Raw genomic sequence first — 18,561 nt, 5'->3', positions numbered from 1 at the left:
GTTACACATGAACATGTAACTTCCTTTGATTAAGGAAATGTGAGCAGAAGAGGCAGAGACTGTGCTTGATTCATCACGTGCCCTTCCCTCTGCCACACCGAATGGCAGTGCCCCAGTAGGCCCAAAATATATTTGTAGGCTCTCTAGCCATGAGTGTGATGGCATTTGGAGGTAGAGCCTTTGGGAGGTGGTTAAATTTAGATGAGGTCATGAGGAGGAGGCCTCCAGAGAGAAATGAATGTCTGTTGTTTAAGCCACCTAACCTATGATATTTTGCTACACCAGCCCAAGCTAAAACAGACATGCAACATGAATGAAATTTGGGTGTGTTTGTTACTGCGACACGGCCTTATCTCTCCTGACTGATACAGAGCCCCAAGGTCGTGGTAAACCACAGTGCAGTACTATCTCTTCACAGCCACCAAAAACTTCTTCCTGAGACCTTTCTGAGAACTACTGACGAAATAAGCCCTTTCTAGAGCAGTGCAGTCCAAAATGAAAGAAATCCCAAAGAAGGCAAAACTAACAAGAACAGGAAGGAACAGCAAACCCTTAGCCAGGAACCATTGACCCGCTAGACCATCCACAAACTCCAGATGCTTTCATTTCTTCTTCAACTTGAAACAGAGCCTGGGGGGAGCTGACCCAGAGGCCCCACTGAGGCGCCTGACCCACATCAGAAGATTCCAATGCAAAGATGCTCCTCCCTCCTCTTCCCCTGACTTAGATCTCTGCACATCACTCTGAAGCCTTGTTTGCTGGCGGACATGAAAAAGCTGATTTGATTTAGGGCCAAGGCTGCTCCTTCTCAGTGAAGATTCCCTTTGAAGACGAGCACCTCTGAGCTCCTGCTTTCCCTCCGTGCTACGAGAAGGGCCACATCCCCATCACCTCTTCAGAACTTTTCAAAGTGGCTTCGCTCTGATTTCCGGAGCATCCTGCCTGCTTGCAATTCTAAGGCTCACAGGCTCACAGTGTCGGGAAGGGTCGATGTCTTGTTTTGCAAATCACTGACGTCTCTCCACCACACTTTTTGTTCCCACTTGCAACACCAGCAGCCACAGGCCCCCCAGAACATCCTGACAGCAGTGTCTGCATCATTAAGGGCCTGGAGAGGCAGAGGAAGCCATCCCAGTCAACACCTAGGGACCGCGTCCCCACCGCGCGCTGGGCTCTGTGCCGGGCACCAGGGATAAAAGTGAGTTCCTTTTGGATGAGTTCCTGCCCTAACAAAGTTGACAATCCGGTGGAGGACACAGAGCAACAATTAATAAACGAAGCATTTCCAACTGTGAAAGTGCTTTCAAGGAAAAAGCACGCTAGAGAGACATAGACTAAAAAAAGTGAGGCAGGGGTCGCAGAGAAATTTCAGTGTTAGCTGGGGGTCTTCCCAGAAGCGGTCGCCATGATGGAATTAGACCACTACCGGCTCTGGGGCATCATACTGGTGAAGGATAAAGGGCAGAAGCCAGAGGAAGAGGAGGAACCAGGAGAGGGTAGGGAAGGGCAGTCAGGCTAGGAAGGACTTCAGCCTGCTTGAAGTGCAAGTTCCAGAAAGGTTTGGCCGGTCTGATGGGGAGTTCTCTCTCTCTCTTTTTTTTTTTTAAATAAATGTTTATTCATCTTTGAGAGAGAGCTGTGGGGGGCAGGGCAGAGAGAGGGAGAGACACAGAATGTCCCCAGGCTCCAGGCTCAGAGCTGTCAGCACAGAGCCTGATGCAGGGCTCAAATTCATGAACCATGAGATTGTGACCTGAGCCAAAGTCCGACGCCCAACCGACTGAGCCACCCAGGTGCCCCTGATGGAGAGTTCTCAAGCCAAAGTTGCCCATCAGAGGAATCCTGTGTCTTGTAGAAATGGGCCCAGGGCACGATTTCCCTTACCATACTCAGGCCTGGCTGGAAGCAGCCACAGGAAGCTTGGTCTCAGTGTGAAAGTACTGGTGAGGGCACCTGCGTGGCTCAGTCAGTTAAGCATCCAACTTCGGCTCAGGTCACGATCTCACAGTTTGTGAGTTCGAGCCCTGCATTGGGCTCTCTGCTGTCAGCACAGAGCCCACTTTTGATTCTCTGTCTCCCTCTCTCTCTGCTCCCCTCACACTAAATAAATATTTAAAAAGATAGAAGAGGGGCGTCTGGGTGGCTTAGTCGGTTAAGCGTCCGACTTTCGCTCAGGTCATGATCTCGCGGTTCGTGGGTTCAAGCCCCACGTCGGGCTCTGTGCTGACTGCCAGCTCAGAGCCTGGAGCCTGTTTCAGTGTCTGTGACTCCCTCTGTCTCTGACCCTCCCCTGCTCACGCTGTCTGTCTCTCTCTCCTAGAAATAAATAAAAAATTTTTTTAAAAAATAAAAAAATTTAAAAATTTTAAAAAAATAAAAAGATAGAAGAAAGAGAGTAGTGGTGAGTGGCGCAGCAGGCAGTCAGTCAGGTGAGCTCCCTTGCGGCACGACCCTGAGGTCACTGTCATGGCTGCCGCTTGGACTTCTCCAGGTTGGTATGGGGAGCAGCCCACCGTGACTCCCATGGGTCTTACTCTCTGAGGGAAGTTCGTGGTTCACACCAAGGCCTTTGATGGGGCCCCTAGGTGGCTCAGGCGGTTGAGCATCCAACTCTTGATTTCAGCTCAAGTCATGATCCCAGGGTCAGAGGATAAGGCCCACATCAGCCTCCGAACTAAGTGTGGAGCCTGCTTAAGACTCTCTCTTTCTTTCTCTCTCTCTCTTCCTCTGCCCCTCCCATTTTCTCTGTCTATAAAAAGAAAACAAAAAAGAAGTCAAACTAAGGGGAGCCTGGGTGGCTCAGTTGGTTAAGCATCTGACTTTGGCTCAGGTCATGATCTTGCGGTTTATGGGTTCAAGCCCCCCCTCGGGCTCTGTGCTGACAGCCAGCTCAGAGCCTGGAGCCTGTTTCAGATTTTGTGTCTCCCTCTCTCTCTGACCCTCCCCTGCTCACGCTGTCTCTCTCTCTCTCTCTCTCTCAGAAATAAATTTTTAAAAATTTAAAAATTAAAAAAAAAAGTCAAACTAAGGCCTCTGCTGACCTGGCCCAAACCGTCACTCCTAAGAGATGTGAACTCCTGGCAAATCACACCCTTCTCAGGCCCGCTTTACCGCACGTGTGCATTCACAGCTTCAGGGGGCAGGGGAAGTGCCAGGAGGCCCCCCCAAGTAGGTGCCTGGGCTTCGCACATATTCCCCCCTGCCCCCATCGCATGCAAGCACCCGTGTCTCCTTCCACGGACCAGGCCAATCACCCCGGGAGGAGGGTGACTCTCCGTCTCCCCCACTCGTCTGGGCGCAGGTGTCCAGAGTGACCGGGCACAGCTTGTGGGGACCTGTGTCGGGTCCCCCGTCAACGGGGCGCGCCCCACGGGGACCAGGACTCACAACACTGCAGAGCCCCCAGACTTGCAGAGACAGGAAGTAGAAAATCCCCCCAGTGACTTCGGTGAGCAAGCAGGGATAAGGAACTCCTGCTTCCCTCCCTTGGTGCATGGCCCCTGGGACACTTCCGGTCAGAGCCCCGCCCACCACGCGCGGTGGGCGGGGCTCCGATTTAGTGCGTCGGGCAGGGCCACGCCCATCTCGCAGAGCTGCGCACGCACGTATCGTGGCTCCGAGACTCCACGTGTCCCTCCCAACTCTGTAGGCGACCAGCTGCTTCTGGATGGCCCAGAATAGGGTCTGACCGGTGGCCAGGGGCGTGTTGTGCGGGCCCCGTGAGAGTCCAGGTAGTGTGGCACTGACTGCGACGGTGCTAGTAGGAGAGGCCGCGCAGTGTCTAGACTACCCCCGGGCAGATTCGGATCCCCGCGCGGATATACCGCCGGCAGCAGCTGGGGCCGCTCAACCCGGCTCCCCACAGCGGGATATCTGGGGAGCCCTTTGTCCATGGCTGTTCAAGCCCCCTGTACAGAGTTCAAGGAACAAGTTTCTTCAGGACTTGTGCTCAGAGGAACCGCTATAAACAGGGGTTCTGGGGGCATCTGGGGGGCTCAGTAGCTGAAGCATCCGACTTCAGCTCAGATGGTGATCTCACAAGTTCAAGCTCCACATCGGGCTCTGTGCTGTCAGCTCCGAGCCTGGTTTGGTGCCCTGTGGGCCCCCTCCCCCCCCCTTGTGCACTTGCGCACTCTGTCTCAGAAATAAATAAACATTGGGGGAAAAAAAAGAAGCTGTGGTATATACACACGATGGAATATTACTTGGTGATCCAAAAGAATGAAATCTTCCCATTTACAACAACATGGATGGAATTAGAGTGTATTATGCTAAGCAAAACAAGTCCGTCAAAAAAAGATAAATATATGATTTCACTCATATGTGGAATATAAGAAACAAAACAGATGAACCTACGGGAAGAGAAGGAAAAAGAAAAGAAAAATAGACAGGGAGGCAAACCATAAGAGACTCTTAAATACAGAGGAAGAACTGAGGGTTGCGGGAGGGGTGTTGGGTGGGGGGAAGGGCCGAATGGGCGATGGGCACGGAGGAGGGAGGTTGGTGGGATGAGCACTGGGGGTTGTATGTAACTGATGAATCGCTAAATTCTCTTCCTGAAACCATTATTACACTGTGTGTTAACTAATTTGGATTTAAATTTCAAAAAGTGGGGGTTTTAGACCAATTGGCATTGAGAAGCCATTGGTGCATTTTACCCAGGGGAGTGTTGTGACCCAATTTAGCATAGAAACTATTTCCCTTAACTCCACTGTGACAGGGAACAGAGATTTAGCGCCCAACTGCAGGCTTTTGTCTTCTCTCCTAATGACACTTTATTAGCCCACATTCCCTGGGAAACAGACTCTGAGGCAAGGACGGAGGTGCTGATGCTGCACGTGGGACTTGCAAATGGGGCAACAGGAGTGAGAAAAAAGGGGGGGTGGGGAGTAAGGAGGATGTGAAGCAATGTAAGTAGTGTTATGTTCAAGTCCTAACCCCTCCATCCCTGCACCTTAGATTGTGACTGTGCTTAGAAATGGGGGTCTTGGGGTGCCTGGGTGGCTTAGTCGGTTAAGCGTCCAACTTTCACTTGGGTCATGATCTCGCGGTTCGTGGGTTCGAGCCCCGCGTCAGGCTCTGTGCTGACTGCCAGCTCAGAGCCTGGAGCCTGTTTCAGTCTGTGACTCCCTCTCTCTCTGACCCTCCCCTGCTCACGCTGTTTCTCTTTCTCTCTCTCTCTCTTTCTCCTAGAAATAAATAAAACATTTAAAAAATTTAAAAAAAAAAGAAATGGGGGTCTTTAAAGAGATGATTCTGTTAAAATGAGCCATTGAGCTGGAACCCGAATCCAATGATGTCCACGGAAGAAGACACACCGGGGAGACACACGCACAGAGGAAATCCCTGGGAAGACCCGGAGGAAGGTGATTGTCAGCATGCCACGGACAGGAGCCTCCAGAGAAACCAAATCTGTGATGCCTCGGTCTTGGCCTTGCTGTCGCCAACACTGAGAAAATTCACTTCTGTTCTTGAAGCCCCTTGCGACCCTCGCAGATTAATACTCTGGTTCCCTCGACAGCTGCTCATTCAAGGGGAGCTGTGAAGAAAGAACACAGGAGCTGTCTGTTCTGTATGCAGGACCTCTCCAGGGGGGCTACATACTTGGTGAAATAGTGTCCCCCCAAATTCACGTCCTCCTGGAACCCCAGATGTGACCTCACTTGGACAGAGAGTCTTTGCAGATGGAATTAGCTAAGGATCTTGTGGTGGGTGGGCCCTAAATCCAATGATTGGTGCCTCAGAGAAAGAAGGGGATGATTTGGGCACACACTGAGAGAAGGGGCCACACTAAGACAGAGGTGGAGAGTGGAGGGAAGTGGCCACAAGCCGCCTGGGGCTACCAGAGGCTTGAAGAGGCGAAGCAGGATTCTCAAGAGCCTTCAGAGGGAATGCAGCCATGTCAACACCTTGATTTAGGACAGCAGGCCTCCAGGACTGTGGAAGAGTAAGTTTTAAGCCACTCTGTTGGTGGTCATTTGTTACAGCAGCCACAGGAAAGTAATACAGGCTGCAGGAAGAAACTACGTCTGAATAGTCCATGAGACCACGAAGGAGGAAAGAGGAGTCGCCCAACTTCCCCCCGCCTGCTGTGTCCCAGAATGCAGAGTGTTCCCTGGACATTAACTGGCCTGAGCTGGTTTGACTCACGCCGCCGCTTTGGCAGCCACAGGGGACGGTGGGGTTTCATCCACATCTGAACATTACAGGAGGAGCCAGAAACTCCACACGGCCAGCTGGTCAACTTGGCTGCAGGGATGGGTGGAGGACTCCTCAGGCAAGTGACTGGTCGGACACAGCTAGCCAGTGAGGGCTCAGGAGAAGGGCAGTGAGGTCCTCTGAGCAGGACATGCTATGGGTCCCTTAGAGACACCTGTCCCTTGGCAGGTCTGTTGTAAGAATTAAATAAAAGTATGACTGCAATGGATGACCCCAGTGTGGTCTATCCATGCACTGAAATACTGCTCGGCCTTAAAAAGGAAGGGCATTCTGTCACATGCTGCAACATTTGAACTTGGAGGACATGATACAAAGTGAAAGAAGCCAGTCACAAAAAGACACATACTGTGTGATTCCCTGTATATGAGGCACCTAGAGTCATCAAATTCAGAGTCAGGAAGTAGAAGGTGGTTGCCAGGGGCGGGGGGAAGGGGGAATGGGGAGTCAGTGTTTAATGGATGTGGAACTGCAGTTTGGGAAGAAGAAAAGAGTTTGGGGATAGATAGTGGTAATGATTACTGTACAGCAACGTGAATGTACTCGATGCCTCTAAACTGTACACATAAAAATGGTTAAGATGGTAAATTTAAATTATGTTCAGTTTACCACAATTTGTAAAAGTTAAAAACCTGGGGCACCTGGGTGGCTCAGTTGGTTAAGCACCTGACTTCGGCTCAGGTCATGATCTCACAGTCCATGAGTTCGAACCCCGCGTCGAGATCTATGCTATCAGCTCAGAGTCTGGAGCCTGCTTTGGATTCTGTGACTCCCTCTCTCTCTCAGCCCTTCCCCTGATCTTTCTCTCTCTCTCTCAAAAATAAATAAACATTTTAAAAAATTTTTTTGTAATTGAAAACCTGTTTTATAATGACTGCAAAGCATTTGGCAGAATCTGGCATGTGGTAATCACTGGGAAAAAAATAGTAACTCTTATTGTTCTTATTTTTTGACAGTAACACACAGTATCTGCCGTATGGTAGGCATGCAATACATATTTGTTGCACTGAATTAAAGAATATCAGCTACTAATAAATAGAATCTACTATTCTTCTTGTATTCTGAGTTAGAACAAGGCATCCCTTTGTTTAGTAGATGGATGCCTTTTGGAAAAGAAACGGACCAGTCCTCACCTCTGTACCACCCTCTTCTCCAACACCTAGCAAACGTTCTGAACACGGTCAGCCTCTGACGGGTGCTTGTTAAATACATATATATCCCGTTATAGGGTATTAACCTGAAACTCTACTGTATTGTGGACATGATAGCTGGGTTTATCCTGCCCACTTCCTGCCCAAGTATCTTTGCATATTTCTTTTAATAGTAACTGTTTGGAATCCATTCCTGCATCATTCCATTCAGTTCATTCAATCATTCAGTCATGAAATTCCTGTGGAGTCTGAGCTATTGGGCAGACACTGTACAAGGCTCTAGAGGTAGAGCAGTAGGGAAAAAAAGTGGTCATAGTCCTTGCCTTCATGGAGCTCAGCATAGCAGAGATGAAAGGCATTGGAGAAGTCATTAATTGCAAATAGTTCTTTATAGGCGATCGGATATTCTACGTAGACGCTGTAGGAGCGTTGTTTTGTTATTGTTGTTTATCTGTCCATCCAGCAGCAGAGAACTGTATTAACATTCTCTTTATGTTGGAAACACTAGTGTTTCTACACCAGAATTGTTAGGACCTACTTGTAACCATCTCAGATCTGTGGTTATTCCCATTTAGTCCACATTAGATTGAGCAAGACCCCGTTACCATGTGATTTAGAGACAGAAAGTTTATTAGGAAGATGATTGTACATCAGAATGTGTCAAGAGGAATGATTTAATTTCTTCTCTAGATCATCCAACTTAGGATTCTTTTTTAATTCAGTAAAAACGCTATTTGACACAACATTTTGAAAAATGAAGAATGGATTAGGTGTCTGAATAATAATCAGGGCACCTGGGTGGCTCAGTCGGTTAAGCGTCTCACTTCGGCTCTCAGGTCACGATCTCGTGTACTGACATCTCAGAGCCTGGAGCCTGATTCGGATTCTGTCTCTGTCTCTGTCNTGTCTCTCTCTCTCTCTCTCCTAGAAATAAATAAAACATTAAATAAATAAATAAATAAATAAACAAACATTAAAAAAAATTTTTTTTTAAAGAGAGGGAGGCAAACCATAAAAGACTCTTAAGTGCAGAAAACAGACTGATTGTTGCTGGAGAGGGGGTGGGGAGGAATGAGTTAAATGGGGGATGGGCATTAAGGAGGGCACTTGCTGGGATGAGCACTGGGTGTCATGTGTAAGAAATGAATCACTGGGTTCTACTCCTGAAGCCAAGACTACACTGTGTGTTAACTCACTTGAATTTAAATAAATAAATAAATAAATAAATAAATAAATATAAATTCCACCTGTTGTCACTTAGTAGATGTAAGACCTGAGCAAATATCCTCAATGGGAAAAATGAGACAGCGTCTACCCCATACAGCTTTGTAAGGTTATTGCAAGGTAATCTATGTAATACAGTTACTGGGCATAAGACACAAGACACAGTCTCTAAACAGCTTCTCATGTACATTGCATGAGACATAATTTTTACGTTTGGGTAGTTCCTGAGCCTACAAATTCCACGTCATGGATGACTACCAGGAACATGGTTAATACAAATCGTGCGGTTTGTACCACGTCACCAACAACGTTCACCTACAAATACGTGACAATATTATGGAGATCCTAACAATCCTGTACCTCAAAAGATAAAAAGTATCAGTTAACGTGTCAAGAAGATTATATCATATGGCTTAGGGAAAAAAGGCAGCATATTTATTTAACTGGTTGTTTACCTCTCCTGCCAAGATGTCAAGTTAAAGGACTTTTACATTCTCTTCAGTACTTTTGGAAAACGATGCTTTTGTAAGATATAAATAACTTTATAACAACCACATTTGTGATTTGATGAATTGATTGGAATAGAGGGACTATTGTTTTCCTCAATTCTTACTGTGCAATCATTCAAATGCCTAAAGCAAGGGTCGCGTCGGGCTCTGTGCTGACAGCTCAGAGCCTGGAGCCTATCTTCGGATTCTGTGTCTCCTTTTCTCTCTGACCCTCCACTGATCATGCTGTCTCTCTCTCTCTCTCTCTCAAAACTAAATAAAATATTAAAAAACAAACAAACAAACAAAACAAATGCCTAAAGCAAGAGCATTTTTCACAACCTTTCCACTTCGCTTTCTTCATGATGGAGAAAGCAGTGTCAGTACCAAACGCAGTGAGACTATTGACTCGGAGAAGACAATGCAAAGCCCCAAGCAAGTGTCCTGTGATATCAAGTGTCCTGTGATAAGGTGTGCTTTGCTGTTTTATCACAACCTCTTCCACAAGACTTCCTCTCCGGGGCACAGAAAGCCACAGAGCCAGTGCTTCTGATGAAGTGTGAAGAGCGGCATCCTGGCACGATTCAAGGCATCGCAGGACACGGAATGCATTGTTGCATCATGCCTTTTCGCTTCCCCTTCTAACACATTTCTTTTCTTCCTGAACTTTGCCCTCAGTTAGACACAAGAACCACTTCAAGCCACAGGAAACATTCCTGCATGGAGTCATCCTGTCCTGGACCCAGACCGCCCAATTTGAGATTCCAGCAAGTTTCCTGTTACTGATCATGTGGCTTTGGTCAGATTTCTTTAACCTGCCAGAGCCTGGAGTCCTTACTCTGTAAAAGAGAAACAGCAAGGATAGCACCTAGCACCTGGGTCATTTGGAAGATTAAGTGTGATTATACTTCTGACGCCACGGCTGGGGACTGTGAGCTGGGCGTGGTCCACCCAGAGGGAAAAAATTTGAGACGATGCAGATGAGAAATCACACACCGTCTCAGGGCACTTGGGTGGCTCAGTCAGTTGAGCATCGGACTCTTGATGTTGGCTCAGGTAATGGCTCATGGTTGTGGGACTGAACTCCTCTGTTTAAGATTCTCTCTCCCAGTCCCTCTGCCCCTCCCCCGTGCATGTGCATGCATGCACCCTCTCTCTCAAAAATAAATACATAAACAACAACAACAATAGAAAAACAACTTCCCAAATCAAACAAAAGCAGTTTCTGAAAAGCAGCTGACCACATCAGTTCGGCTCAATTCTACAGAAAGCCTGACTTCTTAAAAGGAAGCTTTTTTAAAAAAGGAAAGTTCTGGGGCACCTGGGTGGCTCAATCAGTCAAGCATCCAACCCTTGATCTTGGCTCAGACGATGATCTCACAGTCTGTGAGTTCAAGCCCTACATCGGGTTCTGTGCTGATGGCGTGGAGCCTACTTGAGATTCTGTCTCTCCCTCTCTCTGCCCCTCCCCTGCTTGTGTGCACTCTCTCTCTCTCAAAATAAATAAATAAACCTGAAATAAATAAATAAGAAAAGTTCTCACCAACTTAGCCTTTCAAATCGATGAGAAATTCCAATCTTATTAAATGGCTAGTCCTTGTGCAAGAGCTCTGAGTCAATAGGAAGGTAGTTAGAGTATTTAAATTCATTTCACTTATGGACCTTTTTTTAGCAGCTAATGGATATTCTCTTTACCCTGTACTTGATTCCCCAGATCTGATGTGCTATAATAAAATTATGAATATATGAATAATTTGCACACATTAGATGTTGGAATTGCTCTGAAATGTGTTACCATGCATTTTAAACATTTTTTTTTTGAAATTTCCTGATTAAGAGGTTTTCAGAAATGAAGAACATCAATTCTGAGCCATGATTAAAATGAATCACTTTATTTCTATATTTAAGATTATGTCTATGGCTTAAATTATATGATTTTAATATAAATGTGAGCTTATTTCAAATTTTTTCACTTATTGTATTGGTATTGTGTGTCTAATGATATGCAAACTAATGCTTTCAAACTTCTCCAAACTTGAATGGGCCAAAACTCTAGGCAAACTGCTTCATCATTTTTGAACAGTCGTTGGGCAAGCCAGCTCTGGACATGTGATTTTTCAAACACTTTTTTCCATCTTAACAAAGGACTCATTTTCTATAGCCTTGGGCCTGTAGCCTCAAGCCAAAACAAATGCTGACATTAATCCTGAAAGCTAGTGTTCAGTGGACTTTCGTGACCTGCTGGGCACTGTGCTCCACACTTTGCAATGATTCTCAGTTAATCTTCATATCAACCTGGTCAGGCAGACACCATCATTACTCCCATTCCACAGATGGGAAGACTAAGGCTGAGGCTGAGAGTTTATGGAGCATGCCTGAGATCCAATAGCTAACATAAGGTAATAGGGAAAGAACAGAGTTTAAAGTAGAAAAATGAGATCAAACGTGTGAGTGTGTGTGTGTGTGCGCGCGCGCGTGTGTGTTTAATGTTTATTTATTTTGAGAGAGAGAGAGGTGAGAGAAAATCTGAAGCAGGCTCTGCGCTGTCAGCACAGACCCGGATACAGGGCTGGATTTCACGAACTGTAGGATCATGACATGAGCCAAAATCAAGAGTCAGACACTTAACCAACTGAGCCACCCCGACGCCCGTAGATTTGTGTTTTTAAAAAGATAGGAATTGGGGTGCCTGGGTGGCTCAGTTGGTTCAGCGTCCAACTTCGACTCGGGTCATGATCTCGCGGTTGACGAGTTNTGTGTGTGTGCGCGCGCGCGTGTGTGTTTAATGTTTATTTATTTATTTTGAGAGAGAGAGAGGTGAGAGAAAATCTGAAGCAGGCTCTGCGCTGTCAGCACAGACCCGGATACAGGGCTGGATTTCACGAACTGTAGGATCATGACATGAGCCAAAATCAAGAGTCAGACACTTAACCAACTGAGCCCCCCCGACGCCCGTAGATTTGTGTTTTTAAAAAGGTAGGAATTGGGATTCCTGGGTGGCTCAGTTGGTTCAGCGTCCAACTTCGACTCGGGTCATGATCTCGCGGTTGACGAGTTCGAGCCCCGCGTCGGGCTCTGTGCTAACAGCTAGCTCAGAGCCTAGAGCCTGCTTCAGATTCCATGTCTCCCTCTCTCTCTGCCCCTCTCCCACTCACTCTCTGTCTCCGTCTTAAAAATAAATAAACATTAAAAAAAATTTTAACGGTCAAAATACTAGCTTGAGATTCTTTCTCTCCTGCTCTCTGCCCCTCCCCCACTCATGCTTGCTCACTTGTGCTCTCTTCTCTCAAAATAAATAAACATAAAAAATTTTTTAAAAAGAACAACAGGGTAAAAAGTTAAGCAACAAGGAGAAATGATGGAAGGTTCTTGCAATAATTGAGAGAGAGATGAAAAGCCAGAGCAGGAGCTATAGACATGTTACCCAGCAATGAACACAAGACAGCTAAAGTTGGTAAGAAGCTGGGGCTGATTATGGGAGGGAATCGATTCATCCGAACCTACACGGTGTGCCCTTACTATGTGTTAGACACACAGCTGGACGCTGGGGATACGCGAGAGAATAAAGACATACACTTCTTGCCAAATGGAAGCAAAATCAGAAACAAAGAAGCAAACAAAATAATTGCCAACAATTAGTTTCCTAGGTAACAAATTAACACAACTTGGCGGCTTCAAACCACCGTAGTTGAGGTTCTCACGGGGCCAGGGGCCAGAAGTCGACAGTCAAGTGTCTGCAGGGTCAAGTTCCTTCTAAAAGCTCTAGGGGACGATCCTCCCTGGTCTCTTCCAGCCTCTGGCGGCTGCTGGCAATCCTCGGTGCTCCCTGGTTTCTAGACACATCACTCCATTCTCTGCTCCTATCTTCACGTGGCATCCTTGTGGCTGTCTGTCTCTTCTCATAACGACCCTAGCGGATGGATTTAGTGCCCACCTTAATCTAGTGTGACCTCATTTTAATTTGATTACATCTAGAAGGACTCTATTTCCAAATAAGTCTGCTTTTTACAGGTCGCGGTGGTTACAACTTGGACACACCATTTTGGACAACATAATTTAACCCAGTGGTAAATTATAGGAGGGAAATGAAAGAAATTCTCATTTAAAGGGGGGGGGGTGGAGGGGAGACCTGCTTAGATGATAGAGATGATAGGGAAGCCTTCCCTGAGCGACTGTCACTTCAGCAGAGTCCTGAAGGATGGGAAGGACCAGGCCTATAAGTGGTATAGCTGAGGAAGCTACAAGTGCAAATGGCCTGGGGCTAGATGGACAGTGCTAATCATGGGAGATGAAAGAAAGCCAGCGTGCTTGCCACAAAGGGCAGCAGAAATTTGTTGTTCCCACCCCCCGCCAAGTAAGAGAGATCAAAGTGCTATAAACACACACGCAGAAGGGTCAAAAGATGTGAGACGTGTGGGTTTACTGCAGGTTTTGAAACGGCAGAGAGAGAGAATCCATGAGCCAAGTCGGCACTGAACGCCTTGCTGTGGGGAGTGTGGGGGAGTGAAGATGGGCCTGTTTTTCATTTGACAGCCCAATGAAGGGTGAGGTCACAAACTCACTTTAAGGGACTTGGGGGGGCGGGGGGGTGGTGATCGGTGCAAAATAATGACTGAGCCCTGACACATGTCAAAGCTCACGTTTGGAAATCTCTCCCTTGTACAATTTTACCGAATGGCGTTAAGTGGTGTAGGGGAGGGAAAATAATTCTCCCTCTGCTCTCCTAGGTTCTTGGCTGAGACCTCCTATAATAAAAGACAGATGAACAAGAGAAAAACTGCTTTAGTGACATATGTGCATATGGAGCCCCACAAAGATGTGCGACTGCCCAGAAGTGAACAGAGCAGGAAGATTTTATACCTTTTAGACAAAGAAACGATACACTTCTGAAGAGTTGACCAGGCAGCGGGCTATGGGCTCGAGACGTAAATGGTGAAGAATTAACAATTTCCTATACAGCCTTATTGGCTCTAAATTCCCTGTCTCTGGTATTAAGGATGCCTTCTCCCTTCTGGCACAGGGAGGGCACCTTTCATATGGGAGATTTGTCTCCTGATGTCAAGGGTACATAGGAGGATCAGACGGTTCTTGTACTGGCTATTTCTCAAGTAACTTTAATTAAAAATAATCAATATGCTGGGGTACCTGGGTGGCTCAGTCGGTTAAGCATCCAGCTCTTGGTTTCAGCTCGGGTCATGATCTCATGGTTTCACGAGTTCGAGCCCCACAGTGAGCTCTGTGTTGACAGCACAGGGCCTGCTTGGGATTCTCTCTCTCCCCCTCTCTCTGTCCCTCTCCCACTTGTGCTGTCTCTATCTCTCTCAAAAATGAATTTAAAAATTAAAAAATAATAACCACTATGCCAAAGTGGCATGTTTTGGGGTGATATATTCTGTACCCCTGTATTGGGATCAATGAAATCTTGTCTTTGGTTGTTATCTCACATGTAATATTCAGCAGAATAGATTCCTTTCTACCACGTTGGCAGCCCACAGCTCCCTGGTGGCTGCGAGTCCTTATGATGTGGGCAGAGTAGACACCGGCCCCGGTACCCCGACTTGGGCTAAGTACTCTACTTTGCAGAGTGCTCTCTGTTACGTATGCAGCTGTATGTTAATGCAGCAGGCTCTCTGTTAATTGCAGTGTGAGAGCCTCCCAAACGCCCCAACCCTGCCCATCGCTGAGCTAGAAAGTCCCCAATGGAGAGCCAGCCTCCTCGTCTCTAGGTAAGACCCCAAAGCAGCCAGAAGTCATTGCTCACAGACTTCCCACCAGGCGGCTCCAGGGCCTGAACCCCACCGATACCTGGAAAAGTGTCACTGGCCAATATTCATGTTACCTCCTACTCAACAGTATTTCTCTTGACTTCCCCAGCTTGGGCCTCAGAGGTAGGTTTCATCAGGTGGCATCTCTCCTACAACCTTTATCTGATTTATTCACTCTAAACAAACACAAATCCGTAGATAAGACAAAGGGCCTGAGGTCAAAATTCCAGCCTGAGGACCTGGGTTCAGAATCCCAGTTCATGACTTGCTCGTCCTGTAACTTTCAGGAAGTTGCTTAGTTTCTTTTTTTTTTCCTTCTTCTTTTTTAATGTTTGTTTATTTTTTGACTGGGCGTTAGCGGGGGAGGGGCAGAGAGAGAGGGAGACACAGAATCTGAAGCAGGCTCCAGGCTCTGAGTTGTCAGCACAGAGCCCGATGCCGAGCTTGAACTCATGGATGAGGAGATCATGACCTGAGTTGAAGTCGGACGCTTAACCGACTGAGCCACCCAGGAGCCCTGCTTACTCTTTCTGAGAGCCTCCTATTCCTCTTGAGTAAAACAATAATTAAATGCTCATCTACAGGGTACGGGAGGCTGCAGTGGTAAGGCCCCGGCGCCACGGTGGCTTGTCCAGGGTCAGAGTTTGGGTTCATGTCACTCACGGAGAGAGAGTCGGCCTGTGGCTCATGGGTCCAGGCGGGCAGCTGCAGCAACCTCCAGGCTGAAAAAGCACCCTGATATTGTTGCACTGTTTTGGGTTCTCTGCTTCCCAAATCTGGAGGACCAGCAGCCACCTTGGCAATAATCGGTGCTGCATAGATGAAGAGGCAAGTGTGGCTGTGAAGCGCTCCTGAGGTCCTGGCCGGCCATGTGCCTGCCCTGCACCCCCCCCAAAACAGCCAGTACCCCTGGGGGGAAGCCACCCAAGAATAGAGACTGGGAACCTGTCCAGAAAAGAAGAGTTTTCACAAACCAGCCTGGAGAGTCCAGGGAGGAGGTCCCCTGGGCAACCCCAATATGAGGTGCTGTGACTCAGTCATTTATCCGCCCTCCCGAAGACAGTACTTGACATGGTTTCTCATCCAGGTGGCTGCTGGGAGCAGCTCCCAGGGAGCAGCCATTTTTGAGATGCGATGTAAGTTAATGGAAAGAGCCCACAAAGCCAGGCTCAACTCTGGTTCTCGCGCCTGCAAGGCTGGGAGACTGTTCCCTCCCCGGGTCTCAGTGGCTCAACCGTGACATAGACAGAGCCCCCCACCAGCCAGATGTCAGTGTCCATCCAGATGCGATGGCATGGGGGGGTGCCCATCAAAGCGGTATTGTTCAAGGAAGCAACACCCAAAGGGAGGGGGCAGAGGAGAGTCTCCTACGTGATTCACGCACTGCCAGCAATTTCCTGCCGGCCTCTGGGATGGAAGGACTCAAAAATAAGTGAAAACTTATGGTCAGAGCAAAGCGTTTGAATCCATGGGGCTTCTGTACTGGACCAAAGTGGCCTGGGGCTGGCTGAGTCATCCAGCCAGCGAGCACTCTTTCCGGTCTGCAAAAGAGAAGTGGGGTTTCACAGAAGCAGTGCGTGGCGTGAGAATGCACCCCCTGGCCATCCCCTGTGGAAGGCTTCCAAACAAGCATCGTTGGGTAATGGGGAACTTTCCGTTGCCACTGTCTGGAAGAATTGGGAGAGATGGGGCTGTGTCTCATCCAAAGATAGCTTCTCTCTAAATCCTTCAGTCTCTATACATGAAACCATGGGCTTCCATATGACAGGAAAGAAGCCGAAGTGGGTGGGGGAATAGATTAAACCAGCCCGTCTGGGTGAATGGCAAGCACGTGGGGATTTTTTTTAAACCAATGAACATTTGCTGTTTTTAAATTAAAAAAAAAATAAGTATAATATCCAAAGCCCAATACATATCAAAAAGCTTTTAAAATATTCTTTAACCAAGCAATTGCACTTTTAGGAATTCAGCCTAAATTTAGAAAGGCAGTGCAGATTGGGGCTGTGCAGTTTTAACGGCAAAAAGGGATGCTCAGTCGGTAGAGCATGTGACTCTTGATCACAGGGTTGTGACTCGGAGCCCCATGTTGGGTACAGAGTTTACTTTTAAAAATAAATAACGAAATCTTTATAATAACAAAAAGTTGAAAACAACCAAAATGTCTAGAAATAAGACACTGCTTAAAATTAGGGTAAGGCCATTTAACGGAATAGGAGCCAGCTGTTTAAAAAAAAATGATGTGAAAACAAATACTAGGGATGCCTGGGTGGTTCATTCCTGTTAAGCGTCCGACTTCAGCTCAGATCATGGTCTCAGGGCTCAGATGCTGGAGCTCTATGCTGACAATGCAGAGCCTGGAGCCTGCGTGAGATCCTCTGTCTCCCTCTCTCTCTCTGTCCCTCCCTCGCTCATGTGCTCTCTCTCTCTCTCAAAATATAAATAAACATTTTAAAAAAAGGGAAAACAAATAATAAACTAAGAAAAATAGTTGCATTTCAAATCACAAAGAGATAACTTCCCTAGGCATATAAAAGGTTCTTTCAGGTCAACAACTCACAAAAAAAGGGCAAAGAATATGAAAATTTACGTGTGTGTGTGTGTGTGTGTGTGTGTGTGTGTGTATCTACACAGGTAAGCTGTGGGGGAAATAAGTTCTACTTATATAAATGGGTTAGAAAAAAGCTTGGAAGCTTGGGGCCAAAAGCCACCGCCATGGGGTGAAAAGCACCCGAGGTTAGCTAGAGAGATATTGTAATGGGATCGTTATATCACCTGCAGGAAATTACTTTCCATCTGATGCCAATATACTATCGTGCTTTGATCACAAACTCCACTTGCCCCCCAGATCCTTTGCTTCTTACAAGGATCTTAACACACAAGTTAATGATTACTGTCTGATTATTTTCTCTATGTTCACATGTGTAAGATCTCAGTTTCCTCACATTCACCACATAAGTAATATCTTGTGAGCTCAATACATATGGAGATGAAACGACTGTTTGGGACTCTCATCTCCTCCCGGACATTAGCCTTTCTCGTAGTCAATCCTGCATCTGCTCTCTTGCTGGACAAGAGAGAACTCCAGACTCACAGTCTGCGACAGTAAGCAAAGATCATAATTTGCTAGCACATCTTATCAGGAATGAAAATTAGGATAAGCACCATAGAGTTTAGCAGCATCAGTACCTACAGCAGTATCTGTATCCACAGCAGTATCTATTGCTAAACTGACCCAGCAATGCCACTTCTAGCAATTTAGTCAATATGCATAAAACAAAGGATGAACCAGCTTGGGCACCGCAGCAGTGTTTATAACAGCAAAAGCCTGGAAACAACCTAAGTGCCCATCAGTAGGAAACTGGTTCAATATATTGTATGGAATAAACTCAGCAGAAGCATGGAAGATACTATAAATGACCATAAGAACACGAGCAAACCTAACCTGACCCTGAGAATCTACAGGGAATAGATTCAAGCCAGTCTTTTCTAGACTCCAAGAGCCATAAAGACCCTGAATAGCATTTGGGGACATGTAAACACTGAAGTTGAATTTTTTTAAAAAAAATTTAATGTTTGGGGCGCCTGGGTGGCTTAGTCAGTTAAGCGTCCGACTTTCTGCTTAGGTCATGATCTCGTGGTTCGTGGGTTCGAGCCCCGCGTCGGGCTCTGTGCTGCCAGCTCAGAGCCTGGAGCCTGTTTCAGTCTGTGACTCCCTCT

Source organism: Crocuta crocuta, unplaced genomic scaffold (genome assembly GCF_008692635.1).
Source record: "Crocuta crocuta isolate KB4526 unplaced genomic scaffold, BGI_CrCroc_1.0 scaffold16, whole genome shotgun sequence".
NCBI classification, from domain to species: Eukaryota; Metazoa; Chordata; class Mammalia; order Carnivora; family Hyaenidae; genus Crocuta; species Crocuta crocuta.
Note: the sequence above shows the minus strand (reverse complement) of the source record.